Genomic DNA, 16,199 nt, shown 5'->3' with positions numbered 1-16,199 from the left:
CGGCGTTTGCAGGGACCGGATCACACACCTGGACCAATACGTTCTGAACGACGTCCTTTCTTGTGCTGACCTACTTACTTTTGAGAATCTTGAGGATATTTCACTCCTCGGCAGGACCATGAGTCAACTTATAATCCCTTCTTTTGGCAGAAGGAAAAGACCCTCCTAGGGCCATTGTGGCCCCAAGTCCAGCTCCTACTCCAGCCTTGGCATCCTCTTCTACCACCGCATCTGATACAGCTCCGAACGTTGTGATTGCCAATAGCTCTGTTGCCAACGACTTTCGCGTTAACCCAACCGTTGCCTCCCGGGCCGGCAATCCCTCGGCTATTACTACATTTGCTCAAAACAAACAGCAAGGGAAGAGGCCCCAACCTGACAGTAACCCTGACCCTGATGATGTTTCACTCTCAAGAAGGGTTCGGATCCTCAGGCCGAATGTGTCCAATTCCTCTCAAAGCAGGTCCACAACTCCTTCTTGGTCCGGCGTGGTCACAGCCCCCACTTCTTAAAACATGACCACAGCCCCTTCTGGGCCTGGCTCAGCCATCGCTTCTTCTTCTGAAGAGGCTCCTTGGACCCCTCGATTCGTCCGAGCGGATGGATCTGTTGTTAAGCCGAATGAAACCATGTTTAAAGAAGGCCAAACCGCCGCGGCATATTACAAGAACATGTGGTCCCCCAAAGACGTTGAAGTTGCCAAAGCTCTGTCCCAAAAAGAAGTTTTTAGTCGCTTCCCTCTGGCCGCTATGGAGGTAATTCTTTTCTCTTCTATCGGTTGCGGTAGGAATGTCTTCATATTACAACTTCTCTGGACACCCGTTCGGATTAATTAGTACTCATGCATTGTTTTGCAGACTTTATTTGGTATGATGGCAATGCAGAAGCAGGCCGAGGTTGCCAATGCTAAGGTACGAAAGTTCGCCAAAGACATTGAAGTTAGTCACAAAGAGAATAAGATCATCAGCACCAAAAATGCTGAACTCATGGTGCAACTCAACGACGTTGAGAAGGAGAGGGATACCTTGAAGAAAGAAGTGGACTCTCTCCAGGATGAGAAGAATGCTCTCCAGCTTGAGAGGAGTGTTTTACAAACCGAGCGGGAAGGTCTGAGAACCAAGAAGGAGGCTCTGAGAACTAAGAAGGAAAACCTCCAGCGAATGTTGGCCGATGAATAAGCCAAACAAATGGCTTTAGAAAATAGGGCTCTGGATGAACGCAACGCTCTACTCGGTGTCATTAGCCGGGTTGAAGGTGGAATGAGAGCTCTTCATACCCGTTTCTCTTGGACCGGAGCTTTTAGATACGCACAAGGGTATAGGGATGGCTATACCAATTGCTCTCCTCCTGAAGGTCATGTTAATTCTTATGCAGGTCCTGATGATTGTGATAAGGAGTTCAACATTAACCCTCCCGGGGTTTATATTGATCCGGAGTCTACTCCCGCTGAACACATCTTTGACGAGTGCCAAGCGATTGTTGCTTCCGAGGTCATTTCTACCCCTTCGGCTGTCCAGCCTCTGGATGTTCCTCCCTTGATAACTGTGACTCCTTCCGTTCCTGCTGCCGAGGATGAAGCTCAACAAAATGATACAATCATTCAGCTCGACTCTCCCCCTCGCGAGGGGGGTACAGTCAATGAAGTTGATGGTCAATCCCTCTGTGGTCAGGAGGCCAAAGGAGTAGGTAGGACCGAATAGCACCTTGCAAACATACCATTTTCTCTCTTGCATTGTACTTACTTTATTAGAGTACTCTTTGTAAATGTATTCTGATCTAGAGTTTAATGAAATGAATATTCTTAACCAATTTTTGTCTCGTAGTACTTTTACCATCTCATTGCTGCCTCCTCTTCTTTTCTTTCATTTTTATGCAAATGTTTTGGCATTCAGCTTTTTTTTTTTTGTTTTGTGTGCAAGTATTTGGCGTTCAGCTCATAGTGCCAGTTGTAAGTGTTTGGCGTTCAGCTCATAGTGCCAGCTGCCACTTACCTTGCTTAAGTGCCTGGCGCTCAGCTAGAATGCCACTTGCCACTTGGCTTTTTATTTTTTATTTTTTAGCAAGTGTTTGGCGTTCGGCTCATAGTGCCAGCTGCCACTTACTTTACTTAAGTGCCTGGCGTTCGGCTAGAATGCCACTTGCCACTTGGCTTTTATTTTTTTTAGCAAGTGTTTGACATTCGGCTCATAGTGCCAGCTGCCACTTACTTTGCTTAAGTGCCTGGCGTTCGGCTAGAATGCCACTTATCACTTGGCTTTTATTTTTTAGCAAATGTTTAGTATTCGGCTCATAATGCCAGCTGCCACTTACTTTGCTTAAGTGCCTGGCGCTCGGCTAAAATGCCACTTGCCACTTGGCTTTACTCATACTCAGTCACCTTTTTAGAAGAAGACGATACTTTTTATAAATCTTTCAAAGTTTAGCTCTCTCACAAGTATACAATTAAAGGTAAAAATTGGTTAAACTGAAACTCAATTTTTATTGATAATACCTTTTTAAAGAAGTGGCATTCTAAGGCTTGTTTACCAGCCTTCCGACCATGGTCTCTAAGACATATGCCCCCTTTCCGATAACCTCTGCAACTCTATACGGACCTTCCCATGGTGACACCATTTTCTTGATAATACTAACTTTTCTTTTCAGAACCAAATCACCAGGTGCAAAACCCCTATGCCTCACCTTTTTGTTATGACTGTTTATGAGCGTTTATTGATATGATGCAAGCCTTATTGCTGCAGCATTCCTCTTCTCTTCAAGCAAGTTAAGGTTAAATTTCAGCATATGATCATTCTGTTCCTGATTCCACGCTAAGCTCCGAATGGTAGGAACTTGGTGCTCGACCGGTATTACTGCCTCAGTACCATACGCCATGGTGAATGGGCTCTCTCCGGTCGGTCGCCTTGGAGTCATTCTATACGCCCACGAGACGTTCGGGAGTTCATCTAACCACTTCCCTTTCTCTTCTTCAAGCTTCTTCTTTATGCAAACAAAGATCGTTCTGTTTGTGATCTCAGCCTGACCATTCGCTTGTGGATGGTTGACCACTGCTAACTTTTGATTAATTCCATATTCTTCCAGCAACTCCCTCACTTGCTTGATATCAAGGTTAGTTCTATTATCCATGACGATTGACCTCGGCACCCCAAATCGACAAATGATATTATTCCAAATGAAGCGTTTCACATGAGTCTGAGTCACACTAGGATACGGTTCTGCCTCCATCCATTTGGTAAAGTAGTCTGTTACAAGCAGAACGTACTTATTTTGCGATCTGGTGGTCAGTAATGGGCCAACCATATCCATCCCCCATTGCACGAGAGGCCTTGGTTTGGCCATTACGTGCAAATTTTCTGATGGTTGGTGGATCAGTTGTCCGAACCGTTGACACTTATTGCAGCTTCGCGAAAAATTCCTCTGCGTCTCGTGACATATTCGACAAAAAGTACCCATGTGTCATCGTTTTGTGTGCTAGAGACCTTCCTCCTAAATGATTTCCACAAACCCCTTCATAGATAGTCCGCAGTATCTACTGAGCTTCTGCAGGGGTTACACATTTTAAGTAAGGTCCTAAGTAAGACCTCCTGTACAGTTGGTTATGTACTATAGCATATTTTGCAGCATTCGATCTAATCCTTCTTTGCTTCATCTCTCTATTCGGGCAAAACACCATCTCGTATATACGCAATAATTGGATCTATCCAGCTTGGCTTATATGGTATGACATTCACCTGCCAGGGATCCGAGCTTGACGGTTCCTCAAGGATAGATGGCTGGCATAGTACCCCAATTAAAATCACCCTTGCCAATGTTCCACCTGAGCTCGACACACTGTAGGCCAACCGATCGGCATCTTCATTATTCTCCCTCGACAATTGAATGAACTTTATCTAATCAAAACTTCTAGCCTCATGCATAACGGCGGAACGGTATGCCTCCATTGTCTCATCCTTTGTTCCATATTCCCCAGTCACCTGCCGAATTATTAACTGCGAATCACTGAAGGCAACTAAACTTTTGACCTTTAGTTCCTTGGCCAACCTTAATCCAGCTAGCAGTGCTTCATACTCTACTTCATTGTTGGTTACTCTGAACTCAAGCTTGATCACTTGGCTCAGCGTAGTACCTTCTGGCGTTTGTAACTTGACCCTGATTCCTGCCCCCATCTAACTTGAGGAGCCATCAACAAAGAGCTTCCATGAAGATTCTTCAAGACAGTTATCCGGCTCATCTACATCATATTCCAGAAAGAAATCAGCCATAGCTTGCCCTTTAATAGCCGTTCGGGGTTCATACGTTATGTCGAAAGAACTAAGCTCTATTGCCCACTTCGTCAAATGTGGTCAGGACGACTATAGGATGAGACTCGAAGTAATGTCGGAGCTTCTTTTTGCGTTTACCAAAGATAAGATTACTCGTTCGGCCTTTGAGTACCTTCTCTCTGGCTCGGTCAACATTTTGCTCACATAGAAAACCGGGAATTGCTTACCCTCGGCACATCGTATTAGCACACCACTGGTTATAATGTTAGAAACTCCAAGGTACAAGAAAAGCTTTTCGCCTAGCACTGGGGTATTCAAGACTGGTGGGTTCCACATATATTTTTTCAGCTTGATCTACGTTTGCCTCTGCTCATCCCCCCAGGACTATTTTTTGTGACCCCTGATTGTATCGAAGAATTGTTTACATCGGTCGGAAAACTTAGAGATGAATCGACTCAGTGCCGCTATGCGGTCGGTGAGAGCTTGGACTTCTCTGATAGTGCTTGGTTCAGCATTTTTCAGCAGAACTTCCGCTTGGGCTGGACTGACCTCAATCCCTCTGTTGTTGACCACGTGGCCAAGGAATTGCCCGGATCCTACGCCGAACGAGCATTTAGTTGCATTCAGCCTCATCCCATACTTTCTTAGCACACCGAACACCTCTTGTAAATGCTGTAAGTGATGGTCCTTCTGTCTGCTTTTTACCACCATGTCGTCAATGTAAGCCTCTACTGTATTGCCCATTTGATCCTTAAAAATCTTGCTAACCAGCCTCTGGTACGTGACTCCAGCATTCTTCAATCCGAACGGCATGGCCTTGTAGCAATAGGTCCCTCGTTCGGTGACAAAAGAGGTCTTTTCCTCATCGATTGGGTCCATTGGGATTTGATTGTAGCCTGAATATGCATCCAGAAAGGTCAGTCGTTCATACCCGGTTGTTGCATCCACCATTTGATCAATCTTTTGAAGCGAAAAACTATCCTTCGGGCAAGCTTTGCTTAAATTAGTGAAATCAATGCAAACTCTCCATTTTCTATTCTTCTTTTGCATTATAACCACATTCGACAACCAGTCCGGGTATTGTACTTCTCTAATGAACCCAGCCTCCAACAATCGATTAACTTTGTCTGGGATGATCTGGTTGCGCTCTGGGGCGAACCTTCTCTGCTTCTGCCTCACTGGCTTGACTTTCGAATTTACATTAAGAGAATGGCAAGAGACTGAGGGGTCGATCCCTAGTATGTCGAGATGGCTCCAAGCGAATACATCGGCGTTCTAGGAGAAGAAATCAACCAATTGACGTTTTTCTTCTTCGGCAAGCCCTGAACCTACCTTTACGGTTCGATCTAGCCTTAAATGATCAATTTGAACTTCAACTAGGGGTTCCTCGGTTTGCACCGGAAGCTCCTCCCCGCTCTTGCCTGGGGGAGGTTTCTTTAATTGCTATTGTGTACTAGCTGGGCGAATGGGAGCTTTCCCCTTCCCTGCAGCTTTCAAAGTCACTGAGTAACATTCCTTTGAGTCAACCTAATCCCCATGGATGTCAATCACCTTGTTCCCGTCTGGACCCAGGCATCTCATCACTTGGTGCAGGGTTAATGGGACTCCCTGTACCCTATGAATCCATCCTCTCCCCATCAACAAATTGTAAGAGGGATGGATCTTTACCACCACAAAGCTTTCGGTAAGGTCCCGTTCGGTTGCCCGAACAAGCAACTCTACAGTGCCAATCGGTTCAACTCGTTTTCCATCAAATCCCAAAAATGGATTCCCAATACACTTGAGCTCTTCTGGCTTGATTTCCAGCCGATCGAAGGTGACTCTAGGCATGATATTGGCACTGCTACCTGGATCAATTAGCACCCTTCGTACCGAACACTCTGCCACTGTTAAACTAACGACCAGGGGGTCTTCATGAGGGATCTGAACTCGCATTAAGTCTGCTTTATCGAATCTTATCTGTGTTGATGCGCTCTGCTGGTGTAGAGTGTTAACACTGTCTACTCTTCTCTTCATTTGTGCTTGTTGAAGACGCGTTCGGGTCAATTCTTTGGACTCTTTGGCTTGCTCAAGTCGACCATGAATCGCATTTATAATTTAAACGGGCTGAGTGTTATGGTGATTCAGCTTTTGATTCCTTTTGACTTGCTCAATTGGTTGATTCTGCTCTTGGGTTGGTCCTTGAACATACCCTACAAACTCTCCCCTAGCAATCAGCATCTCCACTTGTCTCCTTAAGTTTCTGCATTCATTAATTTGATAACCAAAATCACTATGAAAAGCATAGTGTTTAGATTGATCCCTCTGCTTGAGAGGTTGTCTAATTGGTAAGGGAGGACGAAACTTATCTTTGTTCTCTTGGTAAAGCCATGCCAGTGTAACTTTGAGTGGAGTAATCAAATCATCCTCCCTAGGTATCTTTTCTGCCTTCTAAGAGGTCTGTCGTTGCGTAGGAACTTGTTTTTGCCATATCTTGGCTTTGGACTTCTCTTTTGTGAAGATGATAGATGTCTTCCTAGCATTAGCTGCTTCTTCCTCTTCTAGGCACGCGAACCCATTAGCTCTCTCATTCAGCTCGTCCATTGTCTTCGGCGTGTTCACCACCAGATTTGTATGGAATGGTGTCCCTCGGGTCATTGCTAACTTGAACGCCTGAACTACTATGGAAGGATGGCACTCTATCACCATGCTATTGGTTAGGTTAAACCTGGTAAGAAAAGCTTGGAGACGTTCATCGTCATGCTGTTTCATGGTGAACAAGCTAGAGATATCTTTTGCCGGGCGCTTATTCCCATAGTACTGGCTTATAAACCGATCACACAAGCTACGAAAATTGTCCACTGAGCCCCTCAGCAGGTTCTTGAACCAGTTGAGCGCTGGTCCAGCTAAGCTTGTAGGAAAACATTTGCACATCAAAGGATCATTCTCTGTATTCAGTGCCATCTTCAACTGAATGTGATATACATGATCAATCGGATCGGTCGTTCCGTCGAATAGAATGAAAACAGGCATGGAAAACTTCTTCAGGCTTGGAGCATTCAGGATCTCGTCAGTAAATGGTGAATCAACAGTCCGTGCTGCCGAACGAAGGGCCTCATTCTCTCTTTCAAACCTCGTGACAGCTCTTTGATCTGTAGATCTTCTTTCCGAACTCCTATAATCATATGTGGCCATTGAAGGCCGATAAGGTGGATCGAACGACCTTTCCTCAGTGAACTCCTTCTGCTATGGTGAGTTAATCTTGTAACAATCAAACTCCATATCCTGTTCGCGATTGTGCCTTTCCTGATGTGGATTGAAAGCTGTATTTTCGTCCTGCCTAATATACTCATGATGTGGATCGAGATGTACAGATCCTTCTCGATCCTCAGCTCGACGAGCGTTTGGTGGTAAATTCTCCATCCTAACCTCCTCGCAGTGGAGATTGATGTGGTTATCTCCTTCTTGCTCACCTTGATGCACTTTATCAGGTCGCACGCCTCTTTTACCCACCGGAGACGATCGCGGCGCAATCGGAACCTCTTGGCGTTCCATTCCAGCTCTCAACTCTGTATTTTCTTTTCTCAGTGCCTCGATCATGTTCATCAGTTCATCAAGCTTCATCTACTGGTTATTCTCCACTGGATTCAAACTTTCTTCTCCGATTATCATTCCGGATTGTAGTAAAGTCATCAACCGCAAATTTTTGATCAGATCTGAGTTTTGCCAATGCAGTCGCTCTAGATCTGGATTCTAGCTCTGCTGAATTTTGATCGTGATTAACCAGATCTGAGTTGCTCCGGTGACGAACTTGCCAAATTCAGTAATCTCAGCAACTTTCGACCGTACAGCTCTCCAAAATAAGCACAAATCAGAACTGCGTAGATCGAACGCCAACTTCTCCGATCATGATTTCACTGATCTTGATTCCTCCTTCAACGATCAGGCTTCGTCTTCATGCACTACACTACTAGATCAAATCAATCTAAGTCAAACATCAATCAATCCTCATCGGTTCCTACAGACGGCGCCATTGAAGATGCAATAAATTTTCTCTCTCTAAATTGACAGAGTTTCATTACACTTCAAATATTTTCTCCCATCATTTCTTTCCTTTTTCACCTATTATAGATTATTTACAATGTTCTAGAAGATCCCTCACTCACTCTCTCCATTGGGCTCATCTTTGAGGCTTTTGTATCCATAGATCTACTCGTCTTTAAAGCCTCCAGCTTCACTCTTCGGCATTGGGCTTGCCTCATGACAGCTTGATTTGGGCCCAGGCCATTTGCCAGGCCCATTCTTCATCATGTGGGTTAGATCCCGCCCATGCCGCCTTTGGTATCCTCAAAGGATCTTGCTAAATCCCTGTAAAAGCATGACCCATTATGTAACAATTACGAGGAACCTCACATAATCCCCGTCAAAACTAGTTTCCACGAAGCAAAATAAAGAAATCCCGTAAATAAGATGTCATAAAAACCAACTTTTCTTGTAGTCCACATCTTCTGGACCATCTTCACCAAATGTAGATTCATCATAATCTACCACTATAGTTTCTTCATCAATCAGTACATGATTTGTTGGTTCAACTATAAAGATTTTTATTATTGAAAACCTCTTATGGGCTTTAAACATCTCAATGACTTCAACATCATCTGAAATCTTTTTCAATGACTAGGTACCAACATCCAAAGGTGATTTGTAATAAAAATCAACCATCCTCCTATATTATAATTGTTGAGCAATGAACTTCAATTCAAAATATGACATAAAGTCAGTATCATCTCTTCAATATAATGTATTTTCCTTTCACTGTATGAAAACAATCCAGAATTCTCAAACCTACCCCATGATGAACTTCAAATGTCAAATGCTTATCTATGAAAGCTGTCCAAGTCACTAGGTACCACATGCAAAGTAATAGTAAATACAAAAAGACATACCTTTTGAACATTCATAATTATAAAACAAACATAATATAAAAGATATTAAAGTACAAAAATTACAATTATGTAAGCAATGTCTTTCCATAAACTAGGAATCAAGAATCACAAATATAATATTGGGAAAAGTGCAAAAAATCCCCCTAAACTATTAAAAACTTGCAACCAACTCCCTAAACTATCAAAATTGCAAAAAACTCCGTGAACTATACAAATTTGTTACATATTACTCCATCTGGCAACCGGCCGTGCAATAATAAGCGCGTGAGAATCACACGAAAGGCAAACTGTATTTTTTTGGACAATAATGCCCTTTTATATATGAAAATACAAAATTGACCTTTTAATAAGGTTTATACTCTACGGTGGCCTTGCCTTCGCTATATTCATCAGACTCTACTGTGTTTGTAAATTAGTAGATGAATTTCTTGCTCCCATTCAGCGGGTAGAGCTATGTTCAAATCTTTGTAGAGGAATTTTTGCCTGCTAAATGCAATCCAATAACCCACAAAGGAAAACCATCCCTTGACCCTCCGGGGACTTGATGGTGAAGGTAATCAGAAACCCAAAAAATCGTTTTTAGGAAATTCAAGAAATTTCATAATACACCTCAACTCTGTAATTGTATTTTGCATTTAGAGTCATAACATTTAAATCTATTTTGAGTGTGTTTTTGTGTGTTATTGCTATAATGGGGCTATGAAATACTTCAACGACCCAACTAGTGGAGTCATCTCCGGTGTCGCTTTCACCAGACGATATCGCAACACTACGTTGGGGGAAGGGATCTGAGACCTGGGGAGGCAATTGGGCGGCTCGCTCACCATCATCTCGAACAGCGGCACCCAGAACACCATCGATTCCGGCGATTGGGTTGAGTGAATCAGTCGTGATCGTAACGGCTGCTGCCATGAATGTCGACCCCAAGATCAATAGTCCAATCAAGACTTTCTATTCCCAAAAAATCACAAACCCAGAAAAATATTATGTATATGTGTGTATATGAATATGTTTTAATGAGAAGCGAATTAAACGTGCGATGTGTGCAGAAATTGCAGGCACCAACGACAAAAGACCAGACCGCCACACCCAATCCCTTACCTTTGCCCGAATGTCCACCGCCGAGCTCAGTTCCGTCGCCGCCCTTAACCGCAGATGTCCCACCCCTGTAACTTCCATATTTTTGACCTGACCCATGAAACCTCCTCTGTAGTTCCTTCAAATTTGATTGAAAAGAGACAAAGTTGAAGACTCAAGTGATAATTAAATTTACGCTTGGTGCAAACCCAAATACATTTGATGGAATTAAGATGAATGGTGCGAGAGTTGTGATACATCCGAGAGCTGTGCGGCTGGAATGGTGTTGTTAATTAATGAAATTAGGGTTTGTGAGGAGGCATTGGGTCCACAATAGTTCTTGATGGTGTACGGGTAGAGAAATTAGGATTCTTGAAAGCAATCCATGGCAAATCCGCAAAACCCTTGTAGACTAGACTGGGGCTCTTTCGCCGCTTTCGAAAATGATTTAATCAGAGTTGAAGTTGTTGGTACGCCAATCTCCCCGTTCTGAGCTTGCCGCTGCCTCCATCACATCCGACACCATCAAAGTTGAGCTAGCCGTCGCGAGTTCACCATCACAGCTCGTTGCTTATTGCCCCAAGCTTTCCACGGTCGAGCCAATAGCCAAGCTCTCCACAGCCGGCCAGCCCCAAGTTGTTTGCCATTTGAGTTGTGAGGTGGGAAAGTCAACTTTTGGTCAAAACTTAATAAGGGTAAATTAGACTTTTTACTTTTTCGGTAAGGTTAGTCACCAGAATGAACTGAAATGCAACAAATTCATAGTTCATGCGGTTTTTTTTTTTTTGTAGTTCGGGAGTTTTTTACACTTTTCCCTATAATATAATATATCTGGTGACATAGAAAGTAATTTACAGTGTTACAAATTTGATATAGCATAATGATGAAGATTTCAAATATAATAAAATAACGTAGAAATAGCCCAGCTCATAATAACTACACTATACTTGTTTTTCAAAAAAATAAATAGAATAAAATAAAAAAAATCTCTAAACTAATCACGTTTGTGGTTAATTTCATCTTGAGGTACTTTAATTAAAGTACCCGCCTTGAATGAGATTTTGTTTACAAAAACTCGCTGATTACTTATTCTCTTTTCGCATGCAAACAAAATCTCTCTCTCTCTCTCTCTCTATATATATATATATATATATACATATATATATTGCATAAAATTAAAAAAACCATATAATTTTCAATATATATATTGAAAATTATTCATTAAAAAAACCTAATGTAGAAGCCTAATTAAAATGCGTACAACATTGTTAAACTACGAAAGTCCTAATTTTTCATAAACAATTACTAATTAATTACTCCCTAAAAAACAAAAAACATAAAAACCATAATTGAGTATAAGTAAGAAGTTGAAAACATACAAGCTTTTCCACTAAAAGTAATTATTGTGTTCTCTTCTTCTCAAAAGGGACAACCATCACAAAAAAAAATAATAATAAAAAAAAAATAAAAAATAAAAAAATTTAGGTTTTAAAACCCCAAACTGTAAATCTTCGAATTTCAGTCCAACCTGCATGATCTTCGTATAGCTATTAATGCAAGTGAATGAATTGCATGAGAAAGACAAATGATACGGAGAGTTGGTAGATGATTCACTTGGTGTAAACGAATATATTCAATGCCAATTTTAGTTAATTTGTTTGCTGTAAATAAGCGAGTCGATTATATAACTCTTGTAAAGATTGAGTCCAAACGTGAACAAATGGAAATAAAATTCGTTTTAGGCAATCACCAAAAAAAAAAAAAAAAATGAACTATGAATTTGTTGCATTTCACTTGTATCCCACATCAAATTTGCTTTCCTAGCATTCGAGTAAACCCAAAAAATAAAAATAAAAAAATGGCCGAGGCAATTCCTTTTAGCACTGTAACTGAAATTGTGAAGAAGTTGAGCTCTTCAGCTCTGAAAGAGATTGAATTGGTGTGTAGTGTCGAAGATGAGGCTCGCAAGATGGGGGATACAGTTTCCACAATCAACGCTGTACTTGTTGATGCGGAGAAGCAGCAATCGACAAACAAAGAGATTGGAGATTGGCTTGCAAAGCTCAACGATGCCGTGTATGATGCTGATGACTTGGTGGATGACTTCTCCACAGAATCTTTGCGGCGGAAGGTGAACAAAGGGGTCAACAAGGTACGTATCTTTTTCTCAAGCTCAAATCAGCTTATTTTTAGTCTCAGGACGGGTCAAAAATTAAGGCCATTCGTGAGAGACTAGATGCTATCTCAGCAGATAGGAACAATTTTCACTTTACTGTACAACCGCCTGAGATTGGTGGAGCTGAGATTAGGATCTCGAGGGAGAGTCATTCTTTTGTGTGTGTGGATAAAGTTGTTGGTAGGTTGGATGACAAAAAGGCGATTGTAAAGTCATTGATGGATTGTAATGTTGAAGAGGATGTGTCGGTTGTTGCAATAGTTGGAATCGGGGGAATAGGCAAGACTGAACTTGCAAAGTCGGTATACAATGATGACGAGGTCAGTAAACATTTTGAACGTAAGATGTGGGTGTGTGTTTCTGACGTCTTTGATGTAAAACAAATTGTTGAAAAAGTCGTAGAAAGTGCAACCGGTAAGAAACCTGAGTCTTCAGATAGATAGAGTGCAAAATGACCTTAGGAGAGAAATTGATGGGAAAAAATATCTGCTTGTGTTGGATGATGTGTGGAATGAGAATCGGGAGCGATGGATAAAATTGAAGGAATGGATAAAATTGAAAGGTCTGTTGATGGGTGGTACAAAGGGAAGTATGATTCTGATAACAACTCGTAGTAAATTAGTTGCAACTGTTTCAGAGACAAATTCAATGTATACTTTGAAAGGCTTGTCTGGGGAAGAGTCTTGGTCTCTGTTTAAGCAACTGGCATTTAAAGACCGAAAAGAGTGTGATAATCCACGTCTAGTGGAAATAGGGAAGGAAATTACGGAGAAGTGTGCTGGAGTTCCTCTAGCCATAAGGATTTTAGGAAGCCTACTATACTCTAAAGATACGGTGAATGAGTGGTTGATTTTTAAAGATAAAGATATGGCAAAAATAGCTCAAGAGACGGAAATTAAACCAATGTTGAAGTTGAGCTATGATCACCTTCCCTCGTATCTAAAGCAATGTTTTGCATTTTGTCGCTTATATCCTAAAGATCATCTAATTGATAAGCAAGAATTGATCCAATTGTGGATGGCACATGGATTGATTCAGTTGTCGGATAAAAGTCAAGATATGGAGGATGTTGGAGATTCATACTTTATGGATTTACTGAGGAGGTCCTTTTTTCAAGATGATGAAAGAGATGATTTTGGTAATGTAATAAGTTGTAAAATGCATGATCTTATGCATGACCTTGCGCAATTAGTTGCGGGAAGTGAGAGTTCCATAGTGAGTTTGGATGCAAAAGATGTTTCTTCAAGAACTCGTCACATGTCGTTTGATTTGTCTATGGGTATAAATTTTTTAGGGACAATTCCAACTCACTTGCTTAGAGATATCAAGATAAGAACATTTTTAATGCCAAGCACTACATATATGAAACTGGAAAAATCGGTGTGTGAAATGATTGTTTCAATTTTCAAAAGGTTACGTGTGTTGGATATGCATAACTTGGGGATGAAGACAGTGCCGAGTGGCATAAGTGAGCTGAGGCATCTGAGGTATCTTGATCTTTCCTACAATGGTGAGATTAAGACTCTGCCAAATTCCATTTCCAAGTTGCAAAATTTGCAAACCCTAAAACTTAATCGTTGTGAGCATCTCAAAGAATTGCCAAGAGATATTAGAAAAATGGTGAGCCTTAGACATCTCGAATTTGATGGTTGCATTCGTTCGAGTGATGATATGCCGCGTGGGATGGGCCAGCTGACTTCTCTTCGAACATTAACACAGTTTAATGTGGGTCCATGTAACAGGTTAAGGGAATTGAAAGATCTAAACAATTGAAGGGGAGAGCTAAAAATTAACCTACCAGTGGAATGGGCAACATTAAAAGAAGAAGCAGAGGAAGCGAACTTGAAGGGGAAGAAATACCTCGAGTCACTGAGTTTGAGTTTTTGGAACTCTAAAAAGGAGGAGGAGGAGGAGGAGGAAGAGGAGGAGGTGTTAGTGTTGGCAGCCCTCCAGCCACATGCAAATCTGAAGGAGCTCAGAATATATGGGTATGGGGTTGTGAGATTACCAACATGGATGATGTCATTGTCGTCCTTCCTCCCAAATCTTGTTCATGTTTCTTTATTTGAGTGTAATGGATGCAAACATCTTCCAAAATTTGAGCAGCTTCCTTCTCTCCGAGCTCTTATTCTTGGTGGTTTAACTTCCATAGAGTACATAGATGACAATTACAGTACTTGTAGTAGTACTGGTACTGGTGGTGGTAAAGAATTAGATGATGAGTCTTTAATCTCTTCTTCTTTTCCATCGCCATCATCAAGAGGAGGAAGACGAGAGCCAACAACAAGAACATTCTTTCCATCTCTGAAATGTCTCGAACTCTGGGACATGCCTAATTTGAAGGGATGGTGGAGGAGTAAAGCAGCAGCAGCAGAAGATGAAGAACAATCAACAGCAAACAATCAAGAAGTGCAACTACTTCTACCATCATTTCCTTGTCTTCTTCAATCAGAGATCACGGACTGCCCTAGGCTAACATCAATGCCTCTGCAACCAACTGTTGTAAAACTAGAATTGTGGAATGTCAGCGAGAAGGTAGTACAACAGCAGTTACTGATGATGCCAACACCAACTACTCCGACAGTTGCAACGCCATCTTATTCTGCTTCACCTGTTCCTCTTTCCAACTTAGAGGAACTGTATATAGGGAAGATAGAGGATCTAGTTACTCTGCCAGAAGTGGCATTCCAGCGCCTCACTTCTCTACGGAGACTAAAGATTTGTTATTGTGGAAGACTAACCTCTCTGTCCAGAGGGATGCGACATCTCACCGCCCTCCGGTTTCTGGAGATCAACTGTTGCAAAGAGCTTGATTTGTCAGACGGTGATGATTATGGCATGCATTTTCAAGGCCTTAACAACCTATCATCTCTTGATATTTTCACGATCCTAAAGTTGAAGTCTCTTCCTGCAGGGCTTAAACGCCTTACCACTCTCCAATCTCTATTCATCTCAGATTGTGACAATTTGAGCAGTTTACCAGAGTGGATGGGAAACCTCACATCACTTCAACAACTTTACATTTCCAAATGCCCGAATTGGAAAACACTGCCCGAAGGTATGCGTCGGCTTACCGCATCACTTCAACAATTTTGCTATAGGAATATCATTTCTCCTACCTTTTCAAATTGTCAAATCATTAGTGCAAGCTATTTCCTTGATGAGTTCTTTTGTGGTTAGCTATGTAATTTTCATTTTGCTATAGGAATATCGTCTCTCTTACCTTGTCAAATTATTAGTGCACTCGAATATATTCCTGGAGTTGCCAACCGTTTGGCTCATGATCTTGGGCAGTTTGTTCTTAGAACTAAATGCCACTTTCACTGACCATTTGCCAATGTGGGTAGCTGACGTGGTGAATCTTGATTGTAATTTCAACATTTTGATTAATAAATTTCTTTTGCCAGGGAAAAAAAAAAAAAAAAAAACAAAAGTATGAGTTCGTTTCTCAAAGCCGCTTGTGTGTAGAATAAAATGCAGAGTATGTTATGGTATCAGGTGACTTATTTTCACTTTATATTTCTTTCATCGAGACTGTTTTAGGATTCACAATTTCGACCTTCTGTCTAAAGTAAAATTTTATTTCAACTCTGTCATTTCTATGCAAAAAGATGTAGATCCATATTTTAAGTATGAAACTGTAGGTAAGGAAAGCATGTGGTAATTCCTAGGGAGAACCACACACGGAATAGTTATATCCTTTGCGGCACCGAATTAGTGTCTTAGAAGTAATTTTTTCTAATTCCACCGAATCAGTGTCTT

The 16,199-nt window shown here is 41.6% G+C and overlaps 1 pseudogene; it reads left to right on the top strand.

The window, feature by feature from the left end:
* The first annotated feature begins 12,119 nt into the window (after nt 1-12,119).
* Nucleotides 12,120-15,870, top strand: LOC132280928 (putative disease resistance protein RGA3; annotated as a pseudogene).
* Nucleotides 15,871-16,199: the final 329 nt, after the last annotated feature.

This window comes from Cornus florida, unplaced genomic scaffold, assembly GCF_030987335.1.
Source record: "Cornus florida cultivar Cherokee Brave unplaced genomic scaffold, ASM3098733v1 CherokeeBrave_3.0.0_Hap2_Chr11, whole genome shotgun sequence".
Taxonomy (NCBI): Eukaryota; Viridiplantae; Streptophyta; class Magnoliopsida; order Cornales; family Cornaceae; genus Cornus; species Cornus florida.
The sequence above is the reverse complement of the archived record's forward strand: the minus strand, read 5'-3'. Positions and strand labels throughout refer to the sequence as shown.